Source organism: Kogia breviceps, chromosome 15 (genome assembly GCF_026419965.1).
Source record: "Kogia breviceps isolate mKogBre1 chromosome 15, mKogBre1 haplotype 1, whole genome shotgun sequence".
Classification (NCBI taxonomy): Eukaryota; Metazoa; Chordata; class Mammalia; order Artiodactyla; family Physeteridae; genus Kogia; species Kogia breviceps.
Window position 1 is genome coordinate 77,069,327 of NC_081324.1, and position 20,594 is coordinate 77,089,920.

The following is a 20,594-nucleotide window of genomic DNA, read 5'->3' on the forward strand; positions in this document are numbered from 1 at the left end:
GTGGAGTTCCCATTTTCAGAAGAGAAGAAGACGTAAAGGTGGACAACCTCAGTTCAAATCCTTGTTGTGCCTCTCGCTGGCTGTGTGACCCTGGGTGAGTTGCTCAACATCTCTGAGTTTTCGTTTCCCCGTTATAGAAACAGAGCGTCAAAATGTGTACATGCAGACTTGTTAAAAGGCTTGGAAATAATGAATATAAAGCCCTGAATGCAGTGCCCGACCCCCAGGCTATTATCATTTTATCTCTGGTGCCCAGTACTTACTTGAGAATGCTTTATTTCTCCCCACAGGCTTCTCTGCTCCTTTCTTTGACATTTGACCAAGAATGCTGAAACAGAGCACTGAGACACGCAAGGCCTGGTCCTGCCTTCCAGCTGCAAGCCTCAGGGTCCATTCAAAACCCTTTCAAATAAGACCTTCCACTTGAGATTCAATAGCTGAGAAGGTTAACTCACTGAGAATCAGAGACAAAGGGGACATTTGTTTGGTTTGGCCTCAGCACAGCTGTCAGGGAGTTTGAGGGCTCTTTTTCTAAAAGCAGGCCTATTATTGTTGTTGTTGTTTTGATAGTTGTGATGGCATGGGGGAAACCATCCTCACTCACACAGATAAGGGCACAGGGGACCTAGTCTCAACTCAGAAGACCAGTGACCCCTCTGAGACACTACCATCAGATTGGAACCTGCAGTAGAAATCTGCACCTGACAGTTAGTCCACAGCATCAGCAGCTATTTAGTGAGCACCTACTATGGGCCAGGTCTTGTACAAGGTTCTAAGCCTGCAGTGAGCAAAACAGGCAAGACCCTCCCCTGGTGGAGCTTAGAGTCTGGTGTGGGAGCCAGATCCTACATCAGGGGTGGGTTTGGTTTTTATTTTAAGCACATAATGGCAAATTGTGATTCCTACGATGAAGAGAACAGACTGTAGTGCTTGAGACCAATAAGAGACGGAGGTAGAAAGATTTGGGGGTGCCCAAGGGACTGAAGGAGGTCTTAGAAAGCGGTGTGGCACTGGGCTAGGCCCTCACCTCTCTGAGCCTGTTCCCAGCAATTTAAACAAGGGGGTACATTACCTGTCCCTGAGTTGCTGGGGCATGAAATGCGATCTCCCATGGCAGGGGCCCAGCACAGTTCCCGCCCCACAGTAGCCTCTAAGTGGGGCTAGTTCCTCTGCATTGGTTGATCCCAGGCATAAGCCTCCAGACTATTTAGCCCTTGGAATACTCCAGTCCATGCTGGACACCTGGGAATAGCAAAAAGAGCCCCAGTTGCCGGCAAGCTCAGGAAGAGGCCTTAGGAATTTAGGAACTTCCCAAGTAGCCTTTCCAGGGCACACCCTGATTTTGGGAAGAGATGCTATCTGCCTCTTCTTCCTAAAATGTTACATCCTAGTGACACGAACATAGCAGCCCTGTCTTCCTTATTTTATTGTCATCGTCGAGTTTATTGTTGCTATTACTACTACTACTAATGATAATAATGATGGTGGTGTTTATACTGCAGGCTGTCTGCCCAGCCAGTCTGTTAAGGGCTTCCATGATTTTCTCTACATGCCCAATATCCACCCAATTATCTCTCAGAAAGAAAGGGGTTGTCTAAAATCTAATGCAAGAGTCAGCAAGCACTTTATGGAAAGGGCCAGAGTGTAAATATTTTTAGGGTTTGTGGGTCTCTGTCGTGACTGTGTGAAAGCAGCCATTAGAAAATATGTAAACAAGTAGATAGGGCCGTGTTCCAATAAAACTTTATTTATAAAAATCGGCAGTGGGGGCTGGAGTGAGTTGATGTGCAGAGGCCATAATTTGTACCCTCCAGGCCTTAAAAAGTTTCTCATATTACATACAGGATGTGTAGAGGGTGATGCACTCACAGTTACCTTATTTTGAACAACATATTAGTCTGAAATGACTTAAATCAGTGTTGTTGTGGAAACTTTCATGTCACTTGATGGACTCATTTAACAATCTTTGTAGTTGGTGGGTTTCATGCTTTGTTACTACGTATTTTCCAAGTTACCTTAAGATGTTTATAGATTTAACTTCTTAACTAAAGATATGTCTGTCTTTCTGAAGGGGTGGTTGTAGAATCGTAGCAAACCATACAGGGAGTATGGTACAACCCCTAATGAAAATGAATATTTATTCAATACTAAACCTGCATAGATTTAGTAGATACTCACAAAAATATGATCTCCCAATTACAAGTCTTAGAAATTCTTAATAAACCTTTGTAGATCAGACAGAAGTAAAGGTAAATCTATAGGACAAATGAAAATCGATTGTCATGGGAAGTAAATGAGTGGGTGGGTACATATGGCTTAGAATAAAATTTCCAGTGATGACATAAGGTCAGCATTTGGAAAAAGGCTGTGTCTCAAACAACACAGATGAAAATGAAGGTGATCTGCTCTGAGCCTCCCTTGTGATGCCTGAAAAAGTATCTCGAGTGAATAGAAAGACACAGGTGGTATGCGTGGGAAGGGTTTGAAGAAAACAGTTTTTTAAACGGGAAGGTTGGGGAGGGAAAGCATCGATTTCTAAATTAGGTATTATTTTAACATAGGAAGTGATTTAAAATGTTGTTTCTATAACTGAATTAATACAGCAAATGGTAGGAGACATTTGATTATTTCATCTCCGTGTCCTTAAAAGCCAGTACATCTGAGCTGTTTAAAAAATGGTAATTTCTCCTTGGGAAAATAGGAGTACACATCATGGGCAGGCAGAACTGGTACCATCTGCTTTGTTTCCAGAGCCTCTGCAGGGCTGGGCTTGGCACCCACTGGGTAGTAATGAATAAAATGAATAAATGAGAGAGTGAGTGAGAGAATGAATGAATGAACAAATCATCTGAGCACTTCCGGTTAAGCACACGACCTCAGAAAGACTCAAGCTCCAGCCATTAGGAGGTCCACAGCCATCTGGCCAGCTATGGGAAATTCACTTAATCCCCGCTTATGAGGGTTCCTTCTCCCAGAATTTAGCACCTTCATCTCTTTCTCAAACAGGAAAGGCCAGGAGAACGGCAGAGCGTTCCCTCATCCTTAGAGCTCCTGGATCTCAACTCCCCCAAAGCAGGACAAACCAAGCCAGACACAGCCCTGCCTCAAAACAGGGGGGCAGGGCACGGGCTAGGCAGGAGCAAAAATGGTAGAGGTGGGATCCTGGAAACACTTTCTCCCTGGGAGAAAGAAATCAATGCAACTCAAGGCTTGGACTGTCCTTTCTGCTGCCGGTGGTAACTCTGCATGGAGAGGCCTGAGAATCTTGTAGGGAAAGAATGATGGGGCAAAGCGAGAGATGTGGGAGGGGAGGACAAAGGGAGATCTTTGATGGGAAGGCAGCTGGTCCCGGTCAAAGCTACCACTATTGATTGAAGGCCCGCCTGTGCCAGGCACAGTGCCTGGGCTTTACCTGCCTCGCCTCACCTGCATCGTTAGCCCCATCTGATGGCAGAGGCAAGCTACTGGGCGACGCTGCTCAAGACCACAGGGCCAGCAGCTCAGAGAGGAAGGAGCAGCAGTGCACCTTCTCTGTCCATCTGCAAAGACTGAGCTTTTAACCACAGAGTTCAAACTGCCTCTACATTCTTGAACTGGTGACCATGACCACGATAAGAACATCAGTAAAAATAACTAACACACAGACTCCCTATAAGCCAGGTTTTTACGCACGAGTCACCATCATTATCCCCATTTTATAGATGAGGAGACTGAGGCACAGAGAGGTTAAGTAACTTGCCCAAGTTAGCTAGGGAGTAGCAGAGTCCAAAGCTAGGTGACCAGCGGTCCTGGTTTGCTCGGGACTTGTTCCCATTTTAGTATTGAAAGCTGTGTGTCCTAGAAAATTCCTCTGACCAGGGCAAAGCAGGTCAGTCGGTCACCCTAAGCAGGGACAGGCAGCAAAGGACATGTGCTTAACCAGCTCCTGACCCCGCTCTGGGGAGCAGCATGGTATGACTGATACAGGCGTGAGCTTAGAAGTCAGGACTAAGATCCAGGTTCAAGTCCAGCCTTTGCTCAGTATAAGCCACAGGGTCTGTACAGCTTAGTTTTCCTTATCTGTAAAATGGGAATCTTAGAATCTGCTTCCTTTTCTGGTTTCAAAGCCCGGGGCTGCACACGGGATGAATGCCCAACCGCGGGTAGACTGCATGGTCACCCTCACCGCTGTAAGGCATAGGTTGGTCCAGAGGGAGTGAGGTGGGAACTGCTCAGGCAGGAAAGGTGTGTTAAGAAAGGATTAAACCAAGCATCTGCTGAGGCCCGGTGAGGGGAGCCCGCGTCACCCTCGGGTCACACCAGCTGCTGTCATCTCCCGTCCCAGGTGCCCAGATATCCTGGTGGGGTGAGGAGACATCTGTGCTGCCCGCTCAATCCTGTCTTGGCTTCAGAGTCCAGGGAGAGCTCCTCTGGCTTCCTCCCTCCTCCCTCGGCTCTTTGTGGCCTTTGTACCGTGACAGGGGATGGGGAGGTGATGCTGGTCTCTTCCGTCCCACGTTCTATTCCCGAACAGTGGGAATCAGGATGTTCAGCCCATCAAGCCCCCTAACTGTCTCACCACCCTCTCCCGAATCGCAGACTGAAAGCCCTGCCTGGCCTTGGCGCTGCATGAATAACTAGGCCAGGGCTGAACGAAGAATGACGTGTTTCTCCGCCTCCCATGCTAATTCGGATTCCAGCCCCAGGGAAGGTCATCATTCAGTCATTCAACAAACACTGAGGGAGGCCCAGTACCCCCGTGAGCCTGTGCTCTGGAGCCAGACTGCTCAAGGTTTGACTGCAGCTCACCAGCTGCCTGAACTGGTTGTCAAGTTCGTTAGCCTCTCTGTAACCCAGTGTCCACATCTGGAAATGGGCTCATAATAATCCTCACCACATAGTGTTTTGTCAAACCCTTAGAACAACATCTGGCAAATGGTAGGTGGTCAATAAATGTTACTTACCATTACTCACAGTATTATTAATGTTAATATTAATGTGTCTCACACTTTCATTATATCCTTATTTCTGGGCCATTTTGAAAGTACAGTTGACCCTTGAACAACACAGGGGTTAGGGGCACCAAACCCCGGGGCAGTCGAAAATTCACGTATAACTTTGATGCCCCCCGAACTTAACTACTAATAGCCGACCACTGAACAGAAGCCTTACTGATGACATAAACAATGGACTAACACATATTTTGTATGTTATATGTATTATATACTGTATTCTTACAATAAAGTAAGCTAGAGAAAAGGAAGTGTTATTAAGAAAACCATAAGGGGGCTTCCCTGGTGGCGCAGTGGTTGAGAGTCCGCCTGCCGATGCAGGAGACACGGGTTCGTGCCCTGGTCCGGGAAGATCCCACATGCCGCGGAGCAACTAAGCCCGTGAGCCATGGCCGCTAGGCCTGCGCGTCCGGAGCCTGTGCTCCGCAACAGGAGAGGCCACAACAGTGAGAGGCCCGCATACCGAAAAAAAAAAAAAAAAAAAAAAAAAAAAGAAGAGAAAATATATTTACAGTACTGTACTGTATTAATACTCTAAGTTTACATCATCTATTCACAAGATGACTCATTTGTCCATACCTACCTACATCAATATTGTCTTATATGATACAAAATACTGCAGGTACTGTATGTATTACTAACACTAGACATCAAAAAATGAAAAGATAATGTGAAAAATAAATTTATATTTACTTACAGGTATAACGATTCATGCATTAATAACAAAGCAGCAGCAGTATGATTGCTTTATGGTCACCTAGTGTAAGTCTGCGTTTGTCTGCCTAAGTTTTGATAAATTTGAACTTCATAACAGATTTGTATTTTATGGTAGTAAATGATAAAATAGACTGGTATCTGCATATATTTTATGCATGCATGACATACCTAATGTTTTCTGAATTTTGCATTATTTCTAGGCTATGCGGTTCGCCTGCGAGTTCTTTCAAATTGTCACAAATCTCCAAAATTTTTTCCAATATAATTATGGAAAAAAATTTATGTATAAGTGGACGCGCACAGCTCAAACCTGTGTTGTTCAAGGGTCAACTGTACAGAGCAGAACCTGAAGAGAAAAGTCTTACAAGGGGCTGAACACTAAGAAACACAACTTTTTCTTGTTAATGTCATGCACCCAGGGCCAGCTTCATGGGCATGTGGGCAGTGCAGCCACACAGGGTCCCACACTGAGAAGGACCCCATGATTGAGTTTCACTGTCCCGTGGTCTGTGTTGAATTGAGTGGTGTACGTGAACTTCAGGAGACAGTGGCGCATGTGCTGAGTTGAATCCTGGGCTCCTGGGAACCCCACCTGCCGCCATCTCCTGCTACAAAATTACGCAGCTCGTACCGCGTGCCCACCTCCGACTGAGTCACTTTGATGTGCAATTCTGCTAACAGAACCTCTGTCTCTTTTCTCTGTCTTCACAAATACTCCCTTCCATGTAGGGGCAAAGTGGGGAGAGAAAAGAAAAATAAGAGAAAGCAATGAGGAAGGAAGGAAGGAAATCTCACCCTGCCACCCACCTCATCCCACAGAAGCCGAGGTTGGGAAACTGACTCCAACATGGGGGCACCTCACTTTGCCTCTCTGAGGCTCAGTTTCCTCATCTGTAAAGTGGGTATAATGAGAAAGTCTCCTTTCTGGGCTCCTCAAAGGATTAAGTGAGACAGTGCTGGACTTGATTCTGTGCCTGGCATTGAGGGAGTACTCAATAAATGGTGTTTCTATAGCAGTAGTAGTAGCAGTAGTAGTGGTAGTAGTTAGTAGTAGTAACAAGGAGGAGGAGGAGGAGAATGGTAGTTAGGTGGTAACTAGACTTATCGTGGTGATCTTTTTTTTTTTTTTTTTTTTTTTTCTTGCGGTACGTGGGCCTCTCACTGTCGTGGCCTCTCCCGTTGAGGAGCACAGGCTCTGGAGGTGCAGGCTCAGCGGCCATGCTCACGGGTTCCCGGATGTGGGATCTTCCCGGAGCGGGGCACGAACCCGTGTCCCCTGCATCGGCAGGTGGATTCTTAACCACTGTGCCACCAGGGAAGCCCTTTCCATTATTATTTATTTGCTTTTTTTCTCTACTCACTCAGGCTCCGGATGCGCAGGCTCAGCGGCCATGGCTCACAGGCCCAACTGCTCCGTGGCATGTGGGATCTTCCCGGACCGGGGCATGAACCCGTGTCCCCTGCATCAGCAGGCGGACTCTCAACCACTGCACCACGGGGGAAGCCCGTGGTGATCATTTTGAAATGTACAGACATACTGAATCACTGTGCTGTGCACCAGAAACTAACCTAATGTTGCAGTCAATTACACTGCATAAACAAACAAACAAAAGAACTCATAGAAAAAGTGATGGGATCAGTGGTTACCAGGAGCAGGGGTAGGGGGGGCAGGAATTGGATGAAGGCAGTCAAAACGTTGGAACTTCCTAGTGTAAGATAAATAAGTACTAGGGATGTCATGGACAATGTAACACACTAGAAGTGACACTTCTGTATGGTACATGGGAAAGCTGTTAAAGAGAGTCAGTCCTAAGAGTTTTCACAATGAGAAAAAAAATTTTTTATTTCTTTTATATTGTATCTATATGAGATGATGGAGGTTTACTAAACTTATTGTGGTCATCACTTCATGGTACATGTAAGTCAAATCATTATACTGTATACCTTAAACTTACACAGTGCTGTATGTCAGTTATATCTCAATAAAACCAGACAGAAAGAAGGAGGAGGAGGGGGAGAAGGCAGAAGAAGGGGGAAAGGAGAAGAGTCAGAAGCAGCAAATCTGGTCTCACCAGCTGCATAGACGAGTCCTAGGACCGGATCAAAACTGTCCTCTCTCGGGCTTCCCTGGTGGCGCAGTGGTTGAGAGCCCGCCTGCCAATGCAGGGGACGCGGGTTCGAGCCCCGGTCCGGGAAGATCCCACGTGCCGCGGAGCGGCTGGGCCCGTGAGCCATGGCCGCTGCGCCTGCGCGTCCGGAGCCTGTGCTCGGCGACGGGAGAGGCCACAACAGTGAGAGGCCCGTCCCGCAAAAAATTGTCCTCTCTCCAGGCTCTACTTGCAGGTTGGTTCTTCTGCCCACGAAGACAAAAAACAACCTTTTTTTTGTTGTTATTCTCTCGGTCACTTCCTCTCCTGGGCAGCAGGTCCCGACCTAGAACTTCCTGCCCCGGTTAGTCTGGGCACTTCCATCCCAAGCTATGCCAGTCAAATCCTGGCTTATTATAACACAGACCTACATTCACCAAACCTACATTTGCATCAAATGCCCGGATTGGCTGGTGGCTGTGTTTTACAGTATTGTTTTCATTACTAGAAGCAAAAAAGAGATAATGAAAATATACCTGAACATATGAATTAAGGAGGGAGATACCCACCCGAGTCAGGCACTGATCTTTTGTTTACGTAAGAGATTCCCTCAGCAAATCCTTTTTATGGCTGTAGTAAAAGACGGAAGCTGTACCTCAGCTTCAATGACAGTAAATTCTCAACGAGGAATAAATTTTCATGATCAGTTGACATCTGTCTGGTCAGAGGACCAGAGATCTTTCTCCCGCTCTGATTCTTCTTCTTCCCTCCACAACTCAGAATGAGCTACACTCATATAATATGAGCTACACTCCTCATATATAATTTTAAAAAGAATACATCACTTCTCACTGGAGAGTGTGAATTGGTTGAACTTTTGGGGAGAGGAATTTGGTAGAGTCATTCCTGTGAGAGCCCACGATGCCTAAACGTCTCGATCCCATAAATCTGCCTGCAAAGACCTCACCTAAACAAATAATCTGAAATGGGGGCAAAAGTGACTAATTTCACAACGTTTATTGTAGTTTGGGGTGTAAAAGGAAACGATGCGATCACTACCAACAAGGTCTTGCTAAGTCAATGTTCTGATTATCTCTTGTTATGTAACCCAAAGCTGAGTGACAGCCACCGTTGTTTATTTTGCTCATGAATCTGCCACGTGGGCAGGGCTGGATGGGGATGCCTCCCTTCTGTTCTATTTGCCTGCTCTGAGCGGGGTTGACTCACAAGTGAAGGGCTGGACAGTGTGTCTTGACATGGAATTTCCAATATGGCAGACTCATCTTAAATGATGGCTCAGGACTCCAAGGGACGGAAGGTGGAAACTGCCAGTTTCTTAAGGTTTGGGCCAGGAACTAGGCACAGCACGACTTCTGTTCTCTTCTATGGACCGAAGTCACAGAGCCTCTATTCAGGGCATGGGCCACAGACCCACCTCTTCATGGGAGGTGGCTTTAAGAATTTGCAGCCATCTTTCAGCTCCTCAAATCAGTTATGCTATAGTCATGCATGCTGTAATGTTATTGGCATCACTAAAAATGATGTTAAGGAAGAAATTTACATGTTTATGCTAGATTAAGGTTAAACAAGAAAACCTGGACAAAAAACTTGACAGACAACTTGATCCAAACACCAAAATGCCATATCTGGTTGGCTAGAAAGCTGAGTTGTTTTCTGCTTTACATTTTTTCTGTTTTCTAAGATTTTCACAGGCCGGGCCCAGCCCATAGACCCGCTCTGTCTGGCTCTCACAGTGATTGTAAGCTTAAGGAAATTCATGTTCAAATCAGCATTCTTCAACTCCAATGAGGAATGCTGGCCATCTGCAGCCCCAGCTGGCTGGTGGGTTACTGATGACCCCTTAGGCGGGGTGTAGATTTCCTGGTTTACCACGGCCCCTCACTGGCCTGCTTCCTGAACTTACAATTTCTGCCCACCTTCTCTGGGCATTTGAGTCTGCAACAATCCCCCAAACCATATTTCTAACTGAAAATCAACAATAACAGCTTCATGAAACAAGTCTAAGGCAAAGCACGTTGAGATGATTTGTCTGGAGAGAGAATGGTGCCTGGGATGCAAATCACCCATGATTTCCCTACAGCTTGTACGAACTGGTCCTTATTCCAGCCGTCCAGGACAGGAGCCTCCCTCACGGCTCCCACGTCACGCGTGCTCCCCACGGGCACATCGTGGGTAAGGCATGGTGGTCCACCGGCCACCGAGTGTCCTCAGCAATGAGGCGAAGCCTCAAGAAAGGAGTGGGTAGTAGAGTCTGGGAAGCTGAGGGAAGGGCTAGAAACACGAGATCAAGAGCAGTATAGACACCGCATCGGCACTGGAGTAGGTGCCTTGGGTTTGGGAAGAAAGAGACAAAGAACGGGGCTTCCCCGGTGGCGCAGTGGTTGAGAGTCCGCCTGCCGATGCAGGGGACGCGGGTTCGTGCCCCGGTCCGGGAGGATCCCACGTGCCATGGAGCCGCTCGCCCGTGCGCCGTGGCCGCTGAGCCCGTGCGTCCGGAGCCTGCGCTCCGCAACGGGAGAGGCCACAACAGTGAGAGGCCCGTGTACCGCAAAAAAAAAAAAAAAAAAAAAAAGACAAAGAACGAAGTCAGTGGTAAAAGGAAAGAGCGTGAAATGGCCATTTCATGCTTCCTAGCAAACAAGATAGAGGGCAGCAAACCCTGGCCGCCCCAACTGCTCCCACAATCGCTAGCAAATTGTCCCTCAGACAGCTGGAAGGAAACCACCCCTCTTTCCAAATTACAATCACGTGAGTATCAACTTCATGACTTTTGCTACATGTGTAAATCACCTGGGCCATTATTCATTTAATATTTTTCTTTAAATTGATCTAAATGGAATCTTTTTTTTTTTTTTTTTTTAAAAAGAAAACTCAGTTTTATCTTATGCAATTCCCTCTGAGATATCATGAGAATCATGGGTGATGAGCTCTACACACAATGGTGAGCTACAGCTGGCCCGGAAGGTTCATGGAAGCCAGTGTTCAATTTTCAGGGGTTTTGCAAGCCAGCCATGAAACACAGCCATGGTGAAAAATTAAATTATATAAGCTTGCAGTGATATTCTTTTAAAGATAAGGGTAACCCGTACTCAGAACTCATCCCTTCCGAATTATTTTGCTACATTTTACTGTGATCTCCGTTCTTGAGGTTATTTTCACCTGTTGCATCTGTGTGCTGGAAATACTGTATTCATCGTATACTCTGGTACATCTTTTTCCAACTCTGTGTTCAGTGACACGGTGGCAGCTTGACGGTCGGAGTATTTACACCGTGGAAACTGGCAAATACTCCAGATCAGGGCTCTCTTCCCCTGCAGAGCTGATGGCTAAAGATTCACCGACATACCGCATCTTTGTGTAATTATTCAATACCTATTACGCGTCTAGTGTAATATGTGATGTAAATATTTCCCCTAATGCACACTGACACAGACTCAGTGTGACATAGAAGCGTATATATTCCTATGCTTCCTGAAAGGTCTTGGTGTCCCTCAGTGAGGACGTGACGTATTTTGACACTCACTAGCCCAACCCAACAGGCATCCCTTAGGTACACTGAGGCCCTCGTTGACTTTGCTGAGACTACACAGTGATTTCAAGGCCAACTCCAGCTTCTGCACTCCGCCCCAGCCCCCCGCCCCCAGTGCCCAGTCTCTCTGTTCCATGCAGCCTCCCTCCACGGAGAGCACCAAAGTCCCATCCGCGGAGTACAGTGTCCAGAAGCAGCTGGAGTAAAGAGGGAGCAGCCCGAATGAAGGCGGAACGGAGGGAGCTGGGGGGCTAAAAGGGTCATTAGGAATTCACACAATTAATTAGACAATGTTGGGGACACAGACATCTCTAGCCCATTGATAAGGCCGGCAGGGGGCCTATTCCCCTGGGCGCCTTGCGGGTTACCGCAAGCAAAGCTCGATGGTCCGCCTCCCCCTCAACCCACCCCCTCCCCAAATCCGCTTAAATATTTGATGCAAAATTAAAGCCGTTCCAACTTTTATGAGCAGCGTAGCAGTGTCTGCTGCTGCTGGGTGCTCGCCGCTCCCACCATTTCCCAAGGAGCCCCCCACCCCCCATCCTGGGCGGGCTCGTCCTCCATCAAGCCAAGTGCATTAGGACAATTAGCACCAGCCCACTGGCGCCAATTAGCAACCAATAGTGTCTATATTATGGAGAGGGAGAAGCGGGGGCGCCTGTGTCTCCAGCCCGCCTTCACACTCAATTACATTAAGTGGAGGCTCCGAGCTGCGAGCCGCGGTCGGTGGGATGGACAGTTGCTGGAGTAATTGTGTCTCCTCTGTGCTGCAGGTGATCTTCTCCCAGCTCCCTGATCCGGAACTGACTCCTCTCCCTGTCCACTTACATCAATACCCACTCCTTCAAAAGGCAGGAGTAGGGCAGGCACGCGGTAGAGGCTGCAGTGTCCAGAGAAGCAGGTCATGGAGCTAAATCATAATATGGAACATTCATTCATTCATTCCACAGATACGGAGGGTCTGCTGTGCACCTGGCGTGCTTCTACAGCTATAGGACCAGCTACAGAATTGATACTGCTCCATGCAAAATGAGTACAAGAGATTCACTGCTCAAAAGCAATTAGGAACTTTACAGTGATGGCACAGAGCATTAAACCCACTGCGGGGTCCTTCCAAGCAGGAGACCTTCTGAGCCCAGGGGCTGCATGCAACAGCACAGTTGTGCATCCGTGGAGGCAGGCCTAATCTGGGTTTGGGGTCCTGGTAGTGAACAAACCCGAACCAAAATGCCTGCCTGCAGGGGACCTCACATTTTGATGGAGAGAGACAGTCCTTAAATGGTAAACGAATGGATTAGTAGTAAATTGGCTAGTTCGTAAGAAGGGAATGAGTGTAGTAGGAAAAAGGAACAAAACAATAGAGCATGGTAAGAGGGGTCAGCAGGGCCAAGAGCAGTGGGCAGGGTGCAGGATTAAATGAACACTGGAAGAGGTCTCGCGATGGTGAGATTCAAGCAGAGACGAAGGAGGTGAGAGAGTGGGCCTTCCAGGTGAGGAAACAGCCAGTACAAAGGCCCTGTGGCAGATGCGTATTTGTCATTTTCAAATAGAGGCAAAGAGGTCAGGGTGGCTAGAGTGAAGTTAAGGGGGAGAGGAGGAGATGGAGGCCCAAGAATTAAGAGGGAAGAAGGGCCATTGGGTGAATCAGGTAGGGCCTTGTTGGCCATTATGAAGACCATGGATTTTACTCAGTGTCTCAGGGAGCCACACTAAAAGTCTATGAGCAGAGGAGAGAATGCATTAAAAGGATCACTCGGAAAGCTGTGTTGGGACTAGACAGTAGAGAGGAAAACACGGATGCAGGGAGGCCCATGAAGAGTCTACCCCTAGGCTCTGTGGTCTCTGTCACATCTACCCAACTCTCCTGCTACAGCACAAAATCAGCCTTATTTGATGCAGAAACAAATGAGCCTGGCTGCGTTCCAATAAAACTTTATGGACACTGAAATTTGAGTCTCTTATCATCCTGACATGTCATGAAATATTTTGCTTTTGCTTTCTTCCACAACCATTGCAAAATGTAAAAAAACCAACCTTAGTTTACAGCGTACCAAAAAAAAAAAAAAAAAGCAGCAGGCCAGATTTGGCCAAGGGACTGTAGTTTATCAACCCCAGATTTCTGAAGTAATCCAGGGGGGACCAGAGTGGGAACTCAACATGGGGGCGCTGGGGAGATTCTGGATATATTTCACGGTACAGCCAATAGGAATTCCTAGAGGTCAACTGCAGGGTGTAAGAAAGAGAGGAAAACCAAAGATGACTCGAAGGTTTGGGGCCTGAGCAACCAGAAGGATAAGATTCAAGATGCACCCAAATGGAAAAGACCTTGGAAGGTGATGGTGTGAGAGGGGGGCGGGAGAGGATGGTAATCCTCATAATGTTATTTATTAGTTATTTAATTGGGTGTTTAATATGTGCTCAGCTCTTTAAGAACACCACTTCACTCCATCCTTCCATTATTCAGTGAATTTGACTCCAGTCATCTCAACCCATTTCACAGATGTGGAAACTGAGTCTCAGAGGAGTGAAAAGTCTTTCTCTAAGATCACCAGCAGGTAAGTTGCAGACACAGGTCTTTCCCACACAGGAGCCTGCGTTCAGCAGTATAACATGACTCTGCCCATACTGCTTTTGAAATCTTATTTGAAGCAAGAAACTTTAAAACAGAAAAGAGAAGGCTTCCCAAGCCCACGTGTTGGTTTAAGCTTTAACTTGTTATTGGTTTAGAGGTGTATGTTTCAACAAGCATCTCCCCATCTCTGGACCTCAATCTCCCCTATCTTTTCACGAAGCTCCAGAACCAGAGACTTTCCCAGGTTCCTTTCTAATATTTGCTGACACCCTGATTACTCAGCTTCTGAGCAAAGCAACCTGGGCAGGGATGGTCCAACAGCCTAAGGAAATAATTAATTCCCTGTGAAATTACTGGGTATTATTTACACCTTTACATGGTATTTTATATCTGTAAGTGTTTTCTGATCACTTAAAAGCTAATCCCAGGTGGAGGCTAGAGGGCTACAGGAAAGCCTTTGTCAACTTGAAGCCGGAATCCGAAGGAGCTGGCAGATCTGGGGCAGGGGATGACGTCTGCTGCAAATGCAGTCCTCCCCCCGGCCCACCTCCAAGCAGGCTCCCTCTCCCAAGAACTGCCACTGGGTCACCCACCACCCCCCACCACCCCCGCCGGTGTGCACCTGATCAGGTGGAAAGACGGGTGAATATGAGCAAAACAGCCCCTGCCCTTGGGAAGCATGCAGTCTGACTAGGAGACGTGATTTACATGCAAGGCCCGAACCAGCCTCTGGGAGCTTATCGATGGCCCAAGGCAAAAAGCTGTCACTGAGTCATTCAGTGTGTGACACCCACTCTGTGCCAGGCACTGCAGAGCACGTGGTGGCCAGACCCAAGGTTCCTGCTGGCATGAAACTTTCCACCTAGTAAACTTTCCACCTAGTGCAGTGGGCCGGCCTTTCTACCCCAGCCTTCAGCCTGGGAGACTTTGTCCCGGACATATTTTTTTGGACTGTATCCCGTTCGCTGACAGTGAATTTTCTGTGCAATTATTAGAGACGCGAGGGGTGAAGATTTGGGTCTCTGGTCTCCTTCTGCCTGAGTTGGTACATGAGCTGTGTCACTTCATCTCTCTGTGCCTCAGTTTCTTCATCTGTCAAATGAGGATAGTAATAGCATCTGCCTCACCCGGCTACGGTGAGGGTTAAATGTGACCACGGGAAGTGCAGAGAACCAATGCCTTGTAATATACAATGCAAATAACCAGGAGCTCTGAGCTTTTAAAAATGGTTGCTGTTCTACACTAAGAGATGGGACTCCTGGAAGATCACAGAGACTAAGTGAATACGTGAAGTCAAAAAGGCAGTGAGGGAGGAAACCTGGATGGGAATTTCAGGCTGGAGCCCACGCGCACTTGTGCTTCGCAGAGTGTGGCTCCAGATGGGTCCTGGGGGCATGCGTGCTACCCTGCTGATGACCACTCCACTCTCCCCTGCCCGGGTCCTCTACATCCTCCAACTACGAGATCTGATCTCAGAGCCCTGGACCAACCAGGGACAGGGCAGGCTGAACAGGCACCTCTTCTTCCTTGGAAAACAGCCCCAGATGCCTCTGCCTTTGGCCCAACCCAGGGTGGGAACTTTTCAGCACCTGCCCCAGCCAGAGCCCCAGAGGCTCCAGGCTCATCCTGGCTCCCACCTTCCTATTAATTCTTGGTCGAATTTATCTCCTCTGCACTATATTTTAATTACTCCAAGTCCAGGCATTTTGTCTGCCTTTCCCTCCTTCCCTTAATGCTCAGCCTGACCTCTCTCCTCCAGTCCTCTCCTCCCTCAGCTGAGCTTCCTGTCCAAATGCAGACCTTTCACTCTGTCTTCAAGTTGAACTCCCACATTCATTCAGCACACAACAAGCACACACATACAACCCATGTGTGTATCTTCTCTGCACCCATGGGTTTTGCTTGGTCACATGTCTAACTCCCCACAACCCTGGGAAGCTCTATCATCACCCATTTTACACAAGAGAAAACTGTCACTATAGATTAAGCAACTGAACAGATATTCAGACCCAGGTCTTTCCAGCTAATTGTATTATAATAATTATGAGAAGAAGGAAGAAGAGAATCCCTGTTTTTATTTATGCTTATTATGTTCCAGGCACTGTTGTACATCGATGCTTTAAAATCACGTCTCAGTTGAATTTCAGAGCAAGCCAATGTGGAGGAGAAAACTGAGGCTCAGAGAAGTTAAGTAACTTGGCCAAGGTCACATTTCCACTTCTGGACAAGTGGTCAGGCATTATCCCCAAGGGCCTCCCACAAAAGGCTATTGGGCCAAGTTGCCCCAGTTGGACAAGGTCTTGGCTAAATATCCATCCCCAAGGGCCCAGGAGAAGGAGCTGAGGGGCAGAGGTGTCCCAATTCAATCCAGTTGAACTTCCGTCCTGCCTTCGCAAGGACTCAAGGCTCTAGGGCAAAACGCTGGCCAACTCCTACAGCCAGGCAAGGACAAAAGAGAACTAATTAAGAATGAAAGCAAGACAGGGTCCCCGAGCGCTGCCCAATAGTGCTACACTCCACTTGTTTCTCTGCAGACATCCCTAGTGGCATCTTCAAGAGACCTGGATGCACCAAAGTAAGACCTTCTTGTCTGCACTGAAGAGGGACCCACCCCGAGGAGGAGCTTATTCAGGAGGAATGAACAAATGCACATATTAAAATCAAACATCACCCAACGCTCATCTTCTCAGTTGCTAATGCCCAGTGATCTTAGTTGCTCTGGGATTATTTTCGTGGGCATCAGGAAGACACGTTATTGTGGCAAACTGCTGAGCTGAGAAGATGGACTGTGGGCTCGTTCAGTCACCAAATGGCTCATTCATTCATCCTCAAGATAACTGCCAATTCCTTCCTTCTTTCATCCATTCTCAAGACCTATCTTCAAGCCCCCATTCCATTGGGATGTCCGTACAAGTCTAATTTTTTTTTTTTTTTTTTAAACAGAAGACATTTTATTTCCCAGTCTTCCCTGTTCTGGCCAATGAGTGGGTGTGGCTAGTTGAGGCTTTTTTGTCTCTTCATTCTCCAGTCAGCTTAGAAAGCAGATGTAATGTCTGGAGGCACAGCAGCTATTTTGTGATCATGAGGTATTAAGCATGAAGAGAATCAAGCTAAGAATATCACAGATATTGGAGCTACTAAACGAATTCCAGCATCCATCTCTCTCTGGACTTCTTGTTACGTAAGGAAAATAAGTGATTGTTTGTTTAAGTCACAGAAGAGTTGAGTTTTCTCATAATTATAGCCAAATATATTCCTGATATAAGTGCCAACTATGAGCAAGATGGGCACACCCCTCAGGGAGCTCCTAATTTAGTAAGATGGGATAAGAAAGAAAATAAGGAAGTAACGATAAAAGAAGGTGCCATGTACCTACAGTTCTGCTGTCACCATCCAGAGAAACAGAGGCAAGGACATTTCCTACCCAAACACTGCTCCTAAGATTCTTCTCATTTCCTTATGCAAAAGCCCCTGCCTCTAATGGAGCTCCCTGCAGCTGAAGCCACACACTGTCCCTGGTCTCATGTACCCAGGCACACCTCTCCTATAGGTACAAACCCCAGAGTTTAGACCACATGCCAGGAAATGATTTCTAGATTATCACCCATCTTAGGTGGGCGCACACTTTTGATCCATAAGTGCACTTCTCCTGTCACCAGTCCCAATCTAGCCATTTTTTTCCTCCTCTAATGTAATGCCAGAGCAATTTCTCCCATCTATACTGGCCAGCAAGGATGAGACTTCTTTCCATCTGAACCCCAGGTCTATCCCTCAATTCCAAGGTGCAGTGACCCTCCTTAAAGTCACAGAAAGGAAAAATAATCCCTGTTGCTAATTTGGTGCCCAATAATGAGAAGGAAAATGGTGGGGACTATGTCTATTTCTAAAAATAGCAACCACAAACATTCATTGATCATGGATCACGTGACTCAGTCCAGAAGAGCCCTCACACACCTGATCTTCTCACACTCAGGGAGCCTGGAAGCTCCTGACACGGAGGGACAATGCTTTTCCCCTCCATACTGTGGACCCTGTGGCTGGCACATACTAAGCACTCAGTAAATATTTATCGAGGGGGTAAATCCTCACCGCAACCTAATCAGGTAAGTATGATGTCAATCCCATGTGACAGTGAGGAAACTGAGGCTCAGAGAGGGAAGGGGACTTGCCTAAGGTTACACAGCTGACGGTGGCAGGGCTAAGATTTAAACTGAGATGGCCTGTGCTCTAAATACCACCTCCAGGACTCAGGGCTGCGTTTTGGTCTATTTGGAGGCACTTGGACATGTCCCGTGAAATTTAGGTATGAAAAAGTACAAGGACGGTGACATTGGTTAAGGGCTTTTCTTTTCACTCTGTTGAAACAAACAAGGCTCATTGCTGATTCTCTGCTGCTTTTCGTAAGACAACATCCCAAGGTGCATGGGGAGGGAGCGTGCCACAAAGAAACAGTGATGCTGAAAAAAATCGCTTTTTCAGAGCATGAATTGAAAGCAATTATTCAGATTATCAAACCACCCTTCCTAATGGATTCTAAGCAGGCTTCCTTTAAACAGCAGCCCCCCACCCCTTTGACGTATAAATGCGTTCACTGATTCATTCATTCAACAAACACTTATCAAGCCTCTATGTATGCCAGGAACTCTTACAGACACTGAAGCCATAACTTTGAACAAAACAGACAAAATTCCTGCCTTCATGGGGCTTATATCCTTCAAGGGGGGAGACTGATAACGTGATAACCTGGGAAATAAGCCCCTTCCAAAGAGATCCACCTCTTAATCCCTGGAAACTGCAACCTTACCGTATATGGAAACGGGGGTGGGGTTTTACAGATATAATTAAATTACGAGTCTTGAGATGGGGAGAGTTTCCTGGACTATCTAGGTGGGCTCTGAACACATCAGTTACAAGAGGGAGGCACAGGAATATTTTACACACAGAGATGAGAAAGTGATGTGAAGACAGAGAAGAGAGCTTTGAAAGTGCTGGTCTTGAAGGCTGAGAGCCATATGCTGACACAAGCCAAGGAACATCAGAGGCTGAAGAGGCAAGGAACCAAATCTTCCCTAGATCCTCCAGAGGATGCCCTGCTGACACCTGGATTTTGACCGAGTGATACTGATTTCACATTTCTGACCTCCAGAACCGTGAAAGAATAAATATCTGCTGTTTTAAGCCCCCAGGTTAACGGTAATTTGTTCCAGCAGTTGTAGGAATCTAATACAGATATATTTTTTTAATCTGATAGATTAACAGTACAGTGGCAGCTGCTGTTCAAAGAGGATTCAAAGCACACACACATCTTTCCAGAAGAATCCGCCGCATACAGTGTAGCCTCCTGTGATGGAAAGGCCAGGGGCAGCTTCTCAGCCCTAAGGAAAGCCTGGACTTCCTGATTCCACTTTCCTTTCTCCCTGTCAGCATAATCCCAAGGCCACGGTGGAGCCTGGATGGGGCCTTCTGCCTGCATCCTGTTTAAGCCGAGTGACTTCCCTCGCCAATTAGAGGTTTCCCCTTCAGCTGGCCCTGCTCTCCCCACACCTGCCGAGGGAAGCACGTGTCGGCCATCAGACGCCATTTCTGCAACTGTCTCATGTCACCTCATTGTTCCCAAGTTGGCAGCCACTCTCCAGAAATCACCCCTTTGGGGAACGTTTGGGAGAGACTGAGCAAAAGATCTACACAGCCCTCTTCTGGGGAAAAAAAATAGCGGTGATCATAGCTACCCTTTATCAGGTGCCAATTTCGTACCCTCGCTGCTCCGGGCGTGGTCCAGGGATCCGCAGCATCCACACCCTCCGTCCCCGCTCAGACCTGCCCATTCAAGACCTGTATTTTAACAAGATTCCCAGGTGATTCATATGCTGGGAGGAGTAAGAGCTTACCCACACCTCTGCCGGAAATAAGGCCAGAGACAGGGGGCGCGCCGCCCTGGTTTCATTGCTCTAGGCGATCGGTAGTTCCCATTTGTTTGGCTGTGGGGAACCAGGGCCGAGGATGTCTGCGTGTAGTTCATGCTCAATGTCCCAGATCACTGGGGGTCTCTGAGGACCCTCCAGGATCCACTTCCCACTTTTCCCAGTAACGGCCCCTTATTTGAGGATCAAGGCAGGTCTGCCTGTAACACTTGGGGTCTCGGGGCGAAGAGGCCATAAGAATGTGTCTTGCATAGAAAACAATCTCCTGGTTACCAAAGGGAGGAGGGGGGGGGCATAAATTAGGAATTTGGGATTAACATACACACACTACTATAGATAAAATAGCTAAACAACAAGGATCTACTGTATAGCACAGGGAACTATATTCAATATCTTGTGATAACCTGTAATGGAAAAAATCTGAAAAAGAGTACACATATCTGAATCACTTTGCTGTGTACCTGAAACATTGTAAATCAACTATACTTCAATTAAAACAGATTTTTTTTAATTAAGAGAAAAAGAATGCGTCTTGAAGGCCTCTCATCACAAGGAATGGGGTCCCAGTGCTGTGCTCAGACGCCATCTCTGCGTTTGCTTGGGGGTCACATTTCCCAGGGGCTGCCCCCAACCAATGACTGGAAACGGGTGGGACGCTAAGGCAGGTTCATTCTGGAAGCCATGGGACTCCACTGATGGCTCGCTGACTTTGGCTGGGGGCTTTCCCGCGACCTTGTCAAACACCCTTAGACTGCG

General features: G+C 47.2%; 1 long non-coding RNA gene across 2 annotated transcripts in view; it reads right to left on the minus strand.

The window, feature by feature from the left end:
* LOC136792666 (uncharacterized) overlaps positions 1-20,594 on the minus strand; it is a 144,722-nt gene that overhangs the window by 121,360 nt on the left and 2,768 nt on the right. Inside the window, exon 1 of one of the 2 annotated variants that reach the window (XR_010836779.1) lies at positions 264-281. The exons of the other annotated variant lie outside the window; for it this stretch is intronic. This is a non-coding gene — a long non-coding RNA (uncharacterized lncRNA). Of the gene's footprint in view, positions 1-263; positions 282-20,594 lie in introns of those variants that run through there. 2 annotated transcript variants of the gene reach the window in all.